The sequence below is a fragment of the Pristiophorus japonicus genome, chromosome 5 (genome assembly GCF_044704955.1).
Source record: "Pristiophorus japonicus isolate sPriJap1 chromosome 5, sPriJap1.hap1, whole genome shotgun sequence".
Classification (NCBI taxonomy): domain Eukaryota; kingdom Metazoa; phylum Chordata; class Chondrichthyes; family Pristiophoridae; genus Pristiophorus; species Pristiophorus japonicus.
In genome coordinates this window covers 166,978,992-166,993,760 of record NC_091981.1, presented here as the reverse complement: position 1 = coordinate 166,993,760, position 14,769 = coordinate 166,978,992, and the positions used below count along the sequence as shown (strand labels likewise).

Genomic DNA, 14,769 nt, shown 5'->3' with positions numbered 1-14,769 from the left:
TGTCCACGACAGAGGCCTTGTTTGCAAAGACAATATTTATCACTTTCTCTGTGAAACAGAAGCATCAGCTTTACAAGGCGTAGAGCTGTTCCCAAGTGTCAAAGTTCCTGAGAATGCAGAACATGGCAGATGGTACCATGAATTGTACAGATTATTGACCGTAGCCCCAATCTCCTGACATGCAAGTTGCACTGTTGTTCTCTGGAGAGGGTGGAGGCCTCACACCTATTTCAAGTAGCAGCACATCCACTTTGCCAGCCATCAAACAAGCTTTCAGGTGCTGACCCATTCCATCACTTGCCTATAGATTCTGTTTTATGCCTTCACATTGGTTTTCCTTTCAGTTCATTTTTGCCTGGAGCTTCTTTACCTCCCCCACTTCAGCCTTAGCAAAAGCTGGCAAATATTTCAAATCTATTTAGGATCTTTATAAATGGTGGAATAACAGGTAGATTTCTCAGTCCTTGCTCATGATGGGCACCCATCTGGTGCACTATAAGCACAGAAAGGAAAAGTTGTGACAGGCCATGGGTGAGGAGTCAGGAAATCAATCCTTATATGTTCCCTAATATGCAGTCACATACCTTTTAATTTGAGCTGATAGACATATTTTCTCCCTGCTCCAATAGCCGAGCTGCCAGCAAAACGCCAAAACTGCTCAAAGCTTACTCAAATAATCTTGACCATGCAAACTCATGTATGGTCAGCTCAATGTGCAGTGGGCTTTGACAGTCAGTCATTCTGGCACAAAACTTGGATTTTTTTCTAATTATTTTTCCAAAAATAATGTTTCTTTACTTTGTATGACATCAGATGTCTATTTCATCACTCTGCCAGACTGTCTATGTCCTCTAGCAATCTCCTGAATTCTTCATCAGTGTGTCATGCCCCCTAATTTGGTATTGTCAGAAAACTTCCTCTTGTGCCTATATCCACATTTATATAAATAGAAAACAGAAACAGTTCCAGCATAGATTTCTGGGAAACACCATCACTGACATCCCACCAGCTTTAAAAAAAAATTACCATTACATTTCTATGCATACATACTTAGCCATTTCTCCATCTATGCCAGAGTTGTTGAGGCCAACTGTATTGATATTACCTCTCCTTGGCTCAATTTAGGAAACTCAGAACAGAATTTGGGACCTTGCTGATCTGTATGACTCAACTATGCACCGGATAAATCCATTGAGCTATCAGGGATGGCACAGGAGGTTTCTGATGTGGACTCTTCTCGTAGCTCAGAAAAAAGCCTCACTGTGACCTAAGCCTCGGCAGAGTACGGTAAATAGGCCATGGTGAAAAAACATTGGCACACATGCCATTTTATCACTTCAAATAAAATCACAATGTTTATTATTGCTGTTTTTTTAAGCAGTAGAATATGGGAACAGATTTTTCCTAGCTTTAGCATCATTGGACTGTCAAGCACCTGTGACACCGAGTCTCCACCGTAATAATGCTCCCCAGGCATTTCCTGCCATGAATGCTAAAGGTCCCAATGGGGCAGTGCCTCAAGCAAGTACAGCAATGTGTATCAGGAGCTTTCATCACGTTTATGATGTCATAAGAAGCAGCATTACAATTTCCAGGTACAGCACCAGAAACGGGTTGTGGAAAATAAACGGGTACCCCAATAAGAGAGTGCTGTGAAGAGTTAGAGCTGATAGGATGCTCTGAAGCCTGACTCAGCAGATTTACTAATTAATCTGATATAGGAGCTTTGCATTACTGTTTAAAGAAGCTTTCATTTTTTGATAGTTTGTCCTACAAGTTGTGGCTGATGGGAGGACACCAATACATCGTACAGGGTGGAATGTCCTTTGGGATTTCCATTAACATGTTTTTATATGGAGGAGGATGAGAAAGAAGCACTGCTAGATGCAAGACCAAAGAGTCAACGCCAGAGAAGGAAGGAACCGATTTGAAGGTATGCTGCTGAGCGAGCTTACGGAGCAAGGTGGACATTCCTGGACTTCTGATGAGGCTCTGGTTTGGCAGATAGTTAGTACCAGAGATCTGTCACCTGATGGAAGAGAATCTGAAGCCATACTCACAAGCCTCTACAGCTCTCAGTGCCGGTAAAAGTAACAGTGCTTAGGTTTTTTTTAGCCACTGGAGGGCTTGAGGGGACACAGGTGACAAAGCCTGCATCAGTCAATCAGTGATATATAGGTGTGTCCACCAGATCACTGATCAGGGAAAATTACACCATCATGGTTTCCATGAATGTCAGGGAGCAATAAACACTTGCTCTTGGTTTTACTTTCTTGCTGATGCAATTGCCGGTACCTATGTGGGTCTGTGAGTTTCAACAGATAGAAGTGCCCCTTATATGATCTGTGAGGGGTATTATTCTATAATTGTGCTGATACCAAACAATCACTGTCACAAAATAATGCTGGTGAATGCTAGGTTCCTCGGCAGCTCACACAATCTTGCCAGCATTCCACCACTGTTTGTGGAATTGCAAGGATTCAAGGGCTGGCTGCTGGGCACATTGATTACCCACTGTCGCTATGGCATTCATCACCTACCACAGCGGAGTAGAGATACAGTGATGCTCCTGCTTCCACCATGGAAAACACCATATATGCTTCACCATATATTGAAGCAGAAGTCCCAGTGTCTGGATCGTTTTGCGGGAGGTTCGTCCTGGATCATAATCCCACAAAGAATCATCATGGCATGTTGCGTTCTCCATAACTTAGTTATCAGCTGGTGTATTCACCTGAAAGAGGTAGAAGTGCAGCAGACAAGGAAAGAGCAGGATGGCTCATCAGATGATGCCTGTGCGTGAGTTCTTTTAACATGGGGTGGCCGTTGCACACTGGCTACCACACGGGCTTAGCTAAGCAAGGTCTTGGTCCAAGGCAACTGGAGACCAGGCACTGCTGTATGAGCCTAGTTGCCTATAGCGAGACGCAGGCCATAAGCACGGTGCTGTGCAGCGCCCTTCGGTGAGATGGTAAGTGATCCGAGGCTTGGCTGGGGGCAAGCATTGGGAAGATCAGAGAACCATTTTGTAGGAGGAGGAGAGGTCGGGGTGTTCAGAGTGGAAGGAGGAAAGGTCAGAGTGGTCACAGCCATTGTGCTCATCCTGTGGTGGGGGAGGAGAGGTCAGGTCACCGCTGGAGGAGAAAAGGCCCAATCGTCGCCGATGGGTAGAGGCCCGGAGGGAAGGCTTGTGTGTGAAGTAGGCCCAAACCTGTTTTTGTAGCTGATTGAAGGTTCATGGGGGGTCGCTTGGAGCAGCTGAGTCATCCTTGGGGAGCGAGAAGCGAGGGTCCAGCTGGAAGGACTTGGCAGCGGGGAGGCCAGCTTGGAAGGTAGACCGCAGTTGGGGAGTGGGGAATGGGCAGTGGGCCCTTGTAGCACAGTTTAAGGGGTAAGTAGAGTGTTCTGAGGGTCAGGGTTAGGGCCAAAGGGGGCTTAGACAGTGAGAGCGGGGGGTGGGGGGGGGGAAGATTTAAGGGAGAGAGAGGTGGAAGATGGCAGCAGATGATCAGAGGAAGATTTGTTCAGCGAGAGCTCCCTAGCGAGCTGCTATCCCATCCGCCATCTTGGATGTGCTCATCAGATGACGAGGCAGGCAGAGCAGGAGGCATCAAAGCTGAAACTGGTAAAACCATCGAGAGAAACCTAATCACGAAAACATTCTCCTGACCATTTCATCCATTGCAACACAGCCTTTTCATGCCTGCCTCCAAACCATCTTGTACAATAAAACCTTTCATAAGAAGTCAAGCCATTATCCATCAATAGACTTTCTTACCAACATTACACATAATAAGCACAAAAATTATCTGGATCCCAAACATATATTTCACGGAATTCTAGGGGCCGAAATTGCCCCTTGTTTTAAAAAGAGTCGTCGTTGCCTCAAAGAGGGGGCCGACATTTCCTAAATTGCCCTCCTTTATTTTTGGAGTGGTATACGGGACCACCCCAGCTGTCTTCCAGCCCCGTCGAGCATACGCCGGAAAGTGTCCCGCGGGAGTGGATCGGCCGCCACTCGGTTCCCCCGACACCTTTCCAAGACGGGAAGCTTCTTGTGGCTGGGCAACACATCTGCCCTTAAAGGGGAGGGTGCACTGCCGTGGCCACTATTTTATTTTAATTATTGGCCGATTCTGAAGTCAGCCCGACAATGGCAGCCATGGGTTCGGCCAGGCTGCCAATAGACAGCCTGGCACCCCTTCTTGGGTACCGGGCCATTGGCCCAAGAGAAACTCTCCCTTGTGGCCTACTGGGTGTCACTAAAGTGGCTGCAGAGCTCGCAGTGGCCCTCCCCTTTAACTGAAGGGCCGGAACATTGTCCGGGTCATGCTGACGTCATCAGCGCGGCGCTGATAACTCGGAGCGGCGGCTGACCCGACCCAACGGCACTTCTGCCCTGCAGTCGTCAGGAGCACTGCACCGACACAAAAAAATGAAAGCCTGAATATCGCTCTACTCTCTGCCCCGTGGATTTGCGCGGAGAAAATTATTTTTTCAACGGTAAGTTGAGGCGGAGGGCAATTTCGGCCCCCTAATGTCATTAATCTAATTCTTTCCAAATGTGCTTTCCAGAAGAGGCTGAACCAGACTATTTGCAACGTTGGTGTTATATTTGACCCTAAAATAAGCTTTCAACCACATATCTGCAGCATAACTAAAACCACCTATTTCCATCTCCGTAACATCATCTGTCTCTGCCCTTGCATTAGCTCATACGCTGCTGAAACACTCATCCATGCCTTTGTTACCTTTAGACTTGACTATTCCAATGCACTGCTGGCTGTCCTCCAAAATTCTGCCCGACATAAATTGAGGTGATCCAAAACTTGGCTTCACTTGTCCTAACTCACACCAAGTCTCACTCACCCATCATCCCTGTGCTCGCTGACCTACATTGGCTCTCAGTTAAGCAACACCTCGATTTGAAAATTATCATCCATGTTTTCAAATCCCTCCGTGGCCTCGCCCCTCCCTATCTCTGTAATCTCCTCCAGCTCCACAACCACCCGAGATGTCTGTGTTCCTCTAATTCTGCCTTCTTGAGCATCCCTGATTATAATCGCTCTACCATTGGTGGCTTTTCCTTCTGTTACCCAACCCCTAAGCTCTGGAATTCCCTCCCTAAGCCACTCCGCCTCTTTACCTCACTTTCCTCCTTCAAGACGCTCCTTGAAACCTACCTCTTTGATGAAACTTTTGGTCACCTGCCCTAACTTCTCCTTATGCGACTCGGTGTCAATTTTCTTATCTCATAATACTCCTGTGAAACACCTTGGGACATTTCACTATGTTAAAGGCGCTATATAAATACAAGTTGTTGTTCCCTTTGTGCTCAACTAATTAGAGTGATGCAAAAGCATCAGACTAATTTCTGACATTCTGACGAAGGGGATGAAAGTCATTGACCTGAAACGCTAACTCTGTTTCTCTCTCCACAGATGCTACCTGACCTGCTGAGTATTTCCAGCATTTTCTGTTTTAATTAATCTAATGCTTCATCTCAGTGGTTCCCTGAAGCAGGAGGATGGGAACTTTGTTGCATTGTCAGTCTCCAGGACTTGAGCTGACTTTCCATCTCTCTGAACTTGCACACCAGATGGGCCAGCTTCAGGCTGCAGCCCTTTGGCAGTCATGGGGGAGGAGACAGATAGTTGTAGAAGTGCAGCCATCTGGAGAGAGAGCACCAATATCTATTGTGTATTCCAATCTTCCCCTGCTCAAGTCCTCTCTGACAATCTGCCTGTAGGCCCAAAGATTGTCAGACTCCTCCATGAAAGGATTGGCAGGGTGCATGGCACACACTTTTTCCTTCTTCATTTAAGTTACCCTTTCTGTGAGCCTGTCCATGGAGGCTGCCAAAGTGCAGCAAAGGGCCTATATCGCAGCAGTCTGGACATTCAGGAGACTGCCAAAGAGTTGAATGTATGCAATCCTAGGTAGCCTGTATCATACCGCCACCAGAGGGCATACCTGTTGGAGTCCCAAGGGATCCCAGCATCCCTTGGGAGCACAGTATATAAGCAGGCCTCCCATGCTGTACCAGCACTCTGGAGTTTGAATAAAGGAGCTAAGGTCACACTTATTCATGTCTACAGTACTCAGTTACATTACTTTATTAAGAGCTTAACAACTGGCAACGAGATAAGGAACAATCATATGAACATGCAGAAAACTGTTGGTATCCTGGAGAAATTCTCAGAAAGGGACGATTGGGAAGCCTTCGTGGAGCGACTCGACCAATACTTCGTGGCCAACGAGCTGGTAGGGGATGAGAACGCTGCCAAACCAAGGGCGATCCTCCTCACCGTCTGTGGGGCAACAACCTATGGCCTCATGAAGAATCTTCTAGCTCCGGTGAAACCAACAACCAAAGCGTATGAAGAACTGTGTACGCTGGTCTGGGAGCACCTAAATCCAAAGGAAAGCATTCTGATGGCAAGGTATCGATTTTACACATGTCAACAATCTGAAGGCCAGGAAGTGGTAAGCTACGTCGCTGAACTAAAGGCGCCTTGCATGACATTGCGAATTCGATGGATTCTTTGAGCAAATGCTAAGAGACTTCTTCGTGCTTGGCATTGGCCATGAGGTTATCCTTCGCAAACTATTGACTATTGAAACACCGAACCTGAGCAAAGCCATAACGATAACCCAGGCATTTATGTCCACCAGTGATAACACCAAACAAATTTCGCAGCACAAAGAGGTTTCGGCAAGTACTGTACACAAAGTAACGTCATTTTCAGGCAGGAATGCATATGGCAAAGCATACACGCCTGCAGCTGCACGACCTCAGATGACCCAGAGTCCGCCATCAAACGTTAATGCGAGGCAGTTAACACCTTGTTGGCGCTGCGAAGGTGGTCATCGAGACCATCAATGCCTCTTCAAACACAATGTGTGCAAAGGCTGTGGAACAATGGGACACCTCCAGCGAATGTGCAGACGAGCTGCAAACCCTGTAAACCACCACGTTGCAGAGGAGGGTCGATCCATAGTGGATCAGGCTGAACTAGAGACTCAAACCGAGGAGGCAGAAGTGTACGGGGTACGCACCTTCACCACGAAATGTCCACCGATGATGCTAAAAGTCGAACTGGACGGAATTCCAGTATCCATGGAACTGGACACGGGTGCGAGTCAGTCTATCATGAGCAAAAAGACAGGCTGTGATGCAACAAGGCACACAGGCCCAAGCTTAGCCCCATTCACACCAAGCTAAGAACTTACACTAAAGAGCTGATCCCTGTAATTAGCAGCGCAGCAGTAAAAGTCTCCTATGATGGAGCAGTGCATGAACTCCCACTATGGATCATATCAGGAGATGGCCCCACACTGTTGGGCAGAAGCTGACTGGGAAAAATCCACTGGAACTGGGACAACATCCGAGCGCTTTCGGTCCGTCGACGACGCCTCATGTCCAGGTTCTGAGCAAGTTCCCATCGTTGTTTGAACCAGGCATCAGAAGTTTCTCGGGGGTGAAGGTGCAGATCCACTTGGCTCCCGATACACGACCCATCCACCACAAGGCACGGGTGGTGCCATAGATGATGCGAGAGAAAGTGGAAATTGAGCTGGACAGGCTGCAGCGAGAGTGCATCATCGCGCCGGTGGAGTTCAACGAGTGGGCGAGTCCGATTGTTCTGGTTCTCAAAGACGACGGCATGGCCATAATTTGTGGGGACTATAAAGTAACAATTAACCGTTTATCGCTGCAGGACCAGTACCCGCTACCCAAGGCAGACGACCTATTTGCGTGCCTGGCTAGAGGAAAGACATTCACCAAGTTGGACCTGACCTCGGCCTACATGACACAGGAGCTGGTGGAATCTTCGCAAGGCCTCACCTGCATCAACACGCACAAAGGTCTGTTCATCTAAATTAGGTGCCCGTTTGGGATTCAATTGGCCGCGGCAATTTTTCAAAGGAACATGGAGAGCCTGCTAAACTCGTTTCCGCCCATCATGGTTTTCTAGGACGACATATTGATCACAGGTCGGGTCACCATCGAACACTTGAAGAACCTGGAAGAGGTTCTAAGTCGGCTACATCGTGTGGGACTCAGGTTGAAATGCTCGAAGTGTGGTTTCCTGGCACCAGAGGTCGAGTTCTTAGGGAAAAGAATCGCAGCAGACGGCATCAGACCCACCGACGCCAAGGTGGAGGCCATCAAGAACGCGCCGAGACCACAGAATGTGACGGAGCTGCGGTTGTACCTGGGACTCCTCAGGTACTATTTTGGTAATTTCCTACCCGGGTTAAGCACCTTGCTAGAACCCCTACATGTGCTGCTTCGCAAAGGAGATGACTGGGTATGGGGGAAATCACAAGAGGCTGCGTTTGAGAAAGCCAGAAAGCTGTTATGTTCCAACAAATTGCTTGTTCTCTATAACCCATGTGAACGTTTAGTGCAAGCTTGCGATTCATCTTCGTACGGAGTCGGGTGTGTGTTACAACAAGCAAACGGTCGCCTATGTGGTCCAGGAGTTTGTCCAAGACCGAAAGGGCCTACAGTATGATTAAAAAAGAAGCTATGGTGTGCGTTTATGGGGTGAAAAAAATGCACCAGTATCTGTTTGGTCTCAAGTTTGAGTTAGAAACTGACCATAAGCCACTCATATCGCTATTCTCAGAGAGCAAAGGGATGAATACCAATGCCTCTGCCCACATCCAAAGATGGGCGGTCACGCTGTCTGCATATAACTATGTAATTCGCCACAGTCCAGGTACAGAGAACTGCGCTGATGCTCTCAGTCGGCTACCATTGCCCACCACCAGGGTAGAAATGGCACAGCCTGCAGACTTGCTCTTGATGATGGATGCATTTGAAAATGAAAATTCACCCGTTGCGGTCTGCCAGATTAGGACCTGAACCAGCCAGGATCCTTTACTGTCCCTTGTAAAAAAACTGTGTCCTCCATGGGAGCTGGTCCAGTGTCCCAGCAGAGATGCATGAAGAGATCAAGCCATTCCAGCGGTGCAAAGATGAAATGTCCATACAGGCGGACTGTCTTTTGTGGGGTAATCGTGTGGTTTTGCCTAAGAAAGATAGGGAAACGTTCATACGTGACCTACGCAGTACCCACCCAGGAATAGTAATGATGAAAGCATTAGCCAGATCCCATGTGTGGTGGCCCGGCATCGACTCAGATTTGGAGTCATGCGTGTGCCAATGCAACACTTGCTCTCAACTAAGCAATGCGCCCAGGGAGGCACCGCTAAGTTTGTGGTCATGGCCCTCCAAACTGTGGTCTCGGATCCACGTTGACTTTGCAGGCCCGTTTCTAGGCAAAATGTTTTTGGTTGTTGTGGATGCTTATTCAAAATGGATTGAGTGTGTAATAATGTCTGTAAGCACGTCCACTGCCACCATCGAAAGCCTACGAGTCATGTTCGCCACGCACGGCCTGCCTGATGTCCTTGTCAGCGACAATGGGCCGTGCTTCACCAGTGCTGAATTCAAGGAATTCATGACCCGCAACAGGATCAAGCACATCACATCTGCCCCATTCAAGCCCGCATCCAACAACCAGGCAGAATGGGCAGTCCAAATCATCAAGCAAAGTTTGAAATGTGTGTCGGAAGGCTCCCTGCAGACCCGCCTGTCCTGAATCCTGCTCAGCTACCACACCAGATCCCACTCGCTCACCGGGGCTCACCCAGCCGAGCTGCTCATGAAAAGGGTGCTCAAAACAAGGCTCTCTCCACTCCACCCCGATCTCCATGATTACATCAAGGGCAGGTGGCTTCAACAAAGCATGTACCATGATCGCGCAAACTTGTCACGTGATATTGAAGTCAATGACCCTGTATTTGTACTCAACTATGGACATGGTCCCAAATGGCTTGCTGACACCGTCGTAGCTAAATGGAGTAGGGTGTTTCTGGTCAAACTGGCTAATGGACTAACTTGCAGAAAACATTTGGACCAAACCAAACTGCGATTCACAACCAGCCACTTGCAACCCGAAGAGGACACCACCAACTTCAACTCTCCAACACACACACAAATAGCAACTGACATCACGGTTGACGACGAAGCTGAACTCACCATCCCCAGCAGCCCGGCAAGGCCAGCTGCCCAGCAGCCCAACGAAGAACCAACCAACTCACCTACACCTGCATTTGTACCGAGACGATCGACAAGGGAGCGAAAAGCCTCAGATCGTCTCACCCTGTAAATAAGTGTACTATTGATTTTGGGAGGGAGTGATATTATGTATGCAACCCTCGGTAACCTGTGTCATACTGGCACCAGAGGGCCTACCTGTTGGAGTCCCAAGGGATCCCAGCATCCCTTGGGAGCATGGTATATAAGCAGGCCTCCCATGCTGTATCAGCACTTTGGAATTTGAATAAAGGAGCTAAGGTCACACTTACTCATGTCTACAGTACTCCGTTACATTACTTTATTACGAGCATAACAAAAGTGACATAGTCGCAGCTGTGAGGGGCTGAACAGCTAAAATCCCCAAACCTGCTACACATTACGAGAATATCTACATGCTTTCAACACTGTATATCAGCAGTTCACACACGGAATGTGGACTACTTCACATTTGTCTCCATGATGCAGAAGCTGCTTGGCTCATCGCCCAGTGACTGCAGCAGTCTATCATGCTCTGAAAACATTCTTCTTTTTTAATTCAGGGCTGTGGCGATCTGAGTCCACTGTCTGTGCAGCTGTTGGTGGAGGAGGGAATCTCCTCTAATGAGAGCCCATCGCTTCTTCCTCCTGCTCTCCGGTGTTTGGAGATTCCATCTCAATGCTCCCCTCACACTCTCTATTTATATCCCCCAAGTAGATCTTTCAGGGCTGCTGCATGTCAAGTCTTGGAATTGTGATGTGGTACCTGATGAGTTACTTATTTCTGGTTCTGCAGAGAGTCCAGCCTCTGATTGCTCTGCTGTTTTTATAAAGACAGAGGGACGAAATTAAAACCACATTTGTTCGTTCATCCTTCGACATATCATCAAATTTTCTGCAATAACATAAGAAATAAGAGCAAGAGTAGGCCATTTGGCCCTTCGAGCCTGCTCCGCCATTTCAATAAGATCATGGCTGATCTCATCCTGGCCTCAACTCCACTTCCCTGCTCGCTCCCCATAACCCTTATCATTCAAAAATATATTCAAAGACCCAGCGTCCACAGCTCTCTGGGTTGAAAATTCTAAAGATTCATGACCCTCTGAGAGAAGAAATTCCTCCTCAGTTCTGTTTTAAATGGGCGACCCCTTATTCTGAAACTATGCCCCCTAGTTCTAGATTCCCCCATAAGGGGAAACATCCTCTCTGCATCTAGCCTGTCAAGCCCCTTCAGAATCTTATATATTTCAATAAGATCACCTCTCATTCTTCTAAACTCCGATGCGTATAGGCCCAACCTGCTCAATCTTTCTTCATATGACAACCCCTTCATCTCGAGAATCAACCTCGTGAACATTCTGTGAACTGCCTCCAATGCAAGTATATCCTTCCTTAAATAAGGAGACCAAAACTGCACGCAGTATTCCAAGTGTGGACTTACCAAAGCCCTGTACATTTGGAGCAAGACTTCCCTACTTTCGTACTCCATCTCCTTGCAATAAAGGCCAACATTCCATTTGCCTTCTTGATTACTTGCTGTACCTGCATGCTAACTTTTTGCATTTCATGTACAAGAACCCCCAGGTCCCTCTGTACTGCAGCATTTTGTAATCGCTCTCCATTTAAATAATAATTTCCTTTTTTATTCTTCCTACCGAAGTGGATAACCTCACATTTTCCCACATTATACTCCATCTGCCAAATTTTTGCCCACTCACTAAGCTTATCTATATCCTTTTGTAGATTCTTTGCATCCTCCTCACAACTTGCTTTCCCATTATCTTTGGGCTAGACTTTCCACTTCTATCACTACCACCCATATCTGGGCAGTATTACCGGCAGTAGTGGATGTCCCACTTTTAAGAACCGCTGGAATACCGGCCATTTTCAAAACCGCTAGTTTCAGCTTTTTTTTTGGTGGTGGCGGTAGCAAGTGGGCAGTAGTGATCTTTTTTGTTATGCAAGGTTGGCATCCCTAACAACAGCCGTTCTTTTTCTGCATTTCACTTTTGCCGCGATTCAGGGGGTCAGGGGTCACCTGCACATGTGCAGAAGAGGAAAGGAGAGAGAGAGACAGACAGACAGAGAGCAAGTGGAGAGTGATTGAGCTGATTATTCAAAGGTTTAAACATTATTACCAATTTATAATACACAATGGATATTGAAGAGGTAGTGATGAGCGACGTGGCTGAGATGGGAGGGAGGAAGAGGGCCAAGCGCTTTTTGGATGAGGCCAACGCTGCCTTGGTCCACAAGGTAGAGATGAGATGGAGCCAATTAACCTGGGATGGGTGTGGGAACCCCCCCCCCAGTGTTTATCAATGTATATGGGCTGAGATTGCTGCAGTGGTATCGTCAGCCGCTCATGACTAGCGAGAGCCGATCCAGTGCCGTAAGTGCTGGAACGACCTTGTTGTGTTTGTGAGAGTAAATGCTAACTTTAATAACTATAATCATGCACTGACTCATTACTTAAAATGTAAATCTGCCAGATTGTAATTAAGCTTAGTAAGCTGGGTAAGTTTGGTGTCACGCATTACTTCCTATACACCATTTTATTACATAGATGCGGTCATCATGCATCAATTGCATCCTAACGGTATTAGCATAGAACATATAATGTTAATGGGACATTGATGAAAAGCGTTGGCGATGGCTAATTGTGGATGTCTATCTTGTGTTCTGTATTAGTACCTGGGCAATTAGCTTATACCATTCTCTTGTCATCTTTGCAGAGGAAGATATCTTCCAATCGTGTGGAGTGTCGGCGCACGGGAGGAAGGCTGGCAGATTTGGTTGAATTGATAGATCGCGAGGAGCAGGTCGCAGCCCTCATTGTAGTCGATAATCGCTCGGCCTCCCGTGGTAGTGCAGATCTGGTTTTGGTGGCAGGTAAGTAATGTATAACCCCCAGGTAATTTAATGCTATTTGAGTATAATATATGAATTATGTAATGTAATGTAATTATTGCTGGGACCATGAAATCTTATTATAATGCCATGCAGTTTCTCTACATTCTGATCATGTCAATTAAATGTAATATCTAATGCAATAGTGTTGCTCCTCCTACATATGCCTGAGCAGCGTAAACATTCTCATGTCACCCTGGCCCTCCCCTCCTCTTCTATTAACCTCTCATATTATGTTTTCTAGTTGTCGAGGAGCATCGGAGACCTTTGGAGCTCCTGGAAACGTCGTCCGTACTGCTTCAAGTGCTATTCACCACCGGAGGGGAGACCACAGAGGAGGGGGATCGTTTGGATAAGCCTTAAGTCAGCTCATCAACCCAACATCTGGAGGAGGGGGACTCAGGGACTCAAGGGTCTAATCTACCGTGGCTACCTCTTCCTCAACCGAGGAAGTAGCGGGGCCAAGCAGTTTGCAGCACGGCAGACCGAGTGGTCCAGCACCTACACTGAATCCGTGGAGATTGATTCGGTGAGGTAGGCATGCTCAAAGACAGACAGACGTCAACCTAGACATGGTAGCACTGTCTAGGGCGAGCGTCAACATTGGTCGAGAGCTCCTCCAGGCGATAGGTGGGTTAACCGGTAACATTGCCACACTTTCAGCTCGTCATTCGGAGGACATGGCGCAGCTGATTGCGGTGAACCGCCGATTCCATCAATGCCATGCGGCAAACGATGGACTCGGTATATGGCACTGCACTCCAAGATGCTGTGCCACCTATGCCAGCAGCTACTGAGAATCAGGAGGAAGCAATTGCTTCTGACTCTGGAGAAGGGTCTTCGGATACCAATTCTTCTCCGGGATCCCAATAAATGAGTCTGTCATTGTCACCCCGCTTCGCCACCCCACCGCCCCCCCCCACCTCCCCCCCCCGCCACAGCGGGTAGTAAATGTGGGTAGGACCAAGGGCAGGGGCAACAGGAGGGGGAAAGGGTGTGTAAAGGTCGGGGGGGGTGGGTGCAGAGGCAGAGGCAGAGGGAACGGTGGCCACAAGTAGAAATTTTGCCGGGGTGGGGACGGGCGGGGTGGTGGCAGTGTTATCGTTATTTTAATTGCTATTCAAAAATTGTTGACTGTTGTGGCGGGGGGGGTCTATTCTGTTTAAATGTTTTCCATGTGTGTCTCTGTTAATTGATTGTTTAATTAAAATTATGTTGTATTTTTCCATTTAACAATTATGTAATTATAAATTTCTAAAAAAGGTTTTTGCAATTTTGTTAAATTATAAAAGAATATTATTACACAATTCTTGCGCAGTGTCTTTTATAAATCAATACAAGGGTTGCAAACAATGGCCAGGCAAGAATGAAACGTCATGTAACGTAACTGTCAGCGTTCAAGCAAAGAGCTCATTTATGGGCTGCTGACGCAACAGATTTGCAGTTGCTTAACTACCATGGGGCTTCTCCTGTGGTGTAGGGGAGAGGGGAGTGGCAGCATGGGTGCATAGTCAGGCTGATTGTCCTTTTCGAGGTCCTCCTCCTCCTCCTCCTCCTGTTCAGCCTCCCCTCTCTCCTGAGGTGGACCGGCAGTCCCATCTGGCAATTCCTGTGCCCTCTTGATTGCTAAGTTGTGCAATATGCAGCACAGCACAATGAACTCAGTGACCTGCTCAGGGTGGTATTGTAGGCTACCTCCAGAGTGGTCCAGGCATCTGAAGTGCTCCTTCAGCACTCCAATTGTCTTTTCGACGATATTGCGTGTGGCT

General features: G+C 47.5%; 1 long non-coding RNA gene across 1 annotated transcript; it reads left to right on the top strand.

Annotated features, from left to right (window-relative positions):
* Window positions 1-1,627: 1,627 nt before the first annotated feature.
* On the top strand, window positions 1,628-13,924 carry LOC139263918 (uncharacterized). Its single transcript, XR_011593248.1, has 3 exons — window positions 1,628-1,933; window positions 12,826-12,982; window positions 13,245-13,924. It is a non-coding gene; the product is annotated as an uncharacterized lncRNA (long non-coding RNA).
* Window positions 13,925-14,769: the final 845 nt, after the last annotated feature.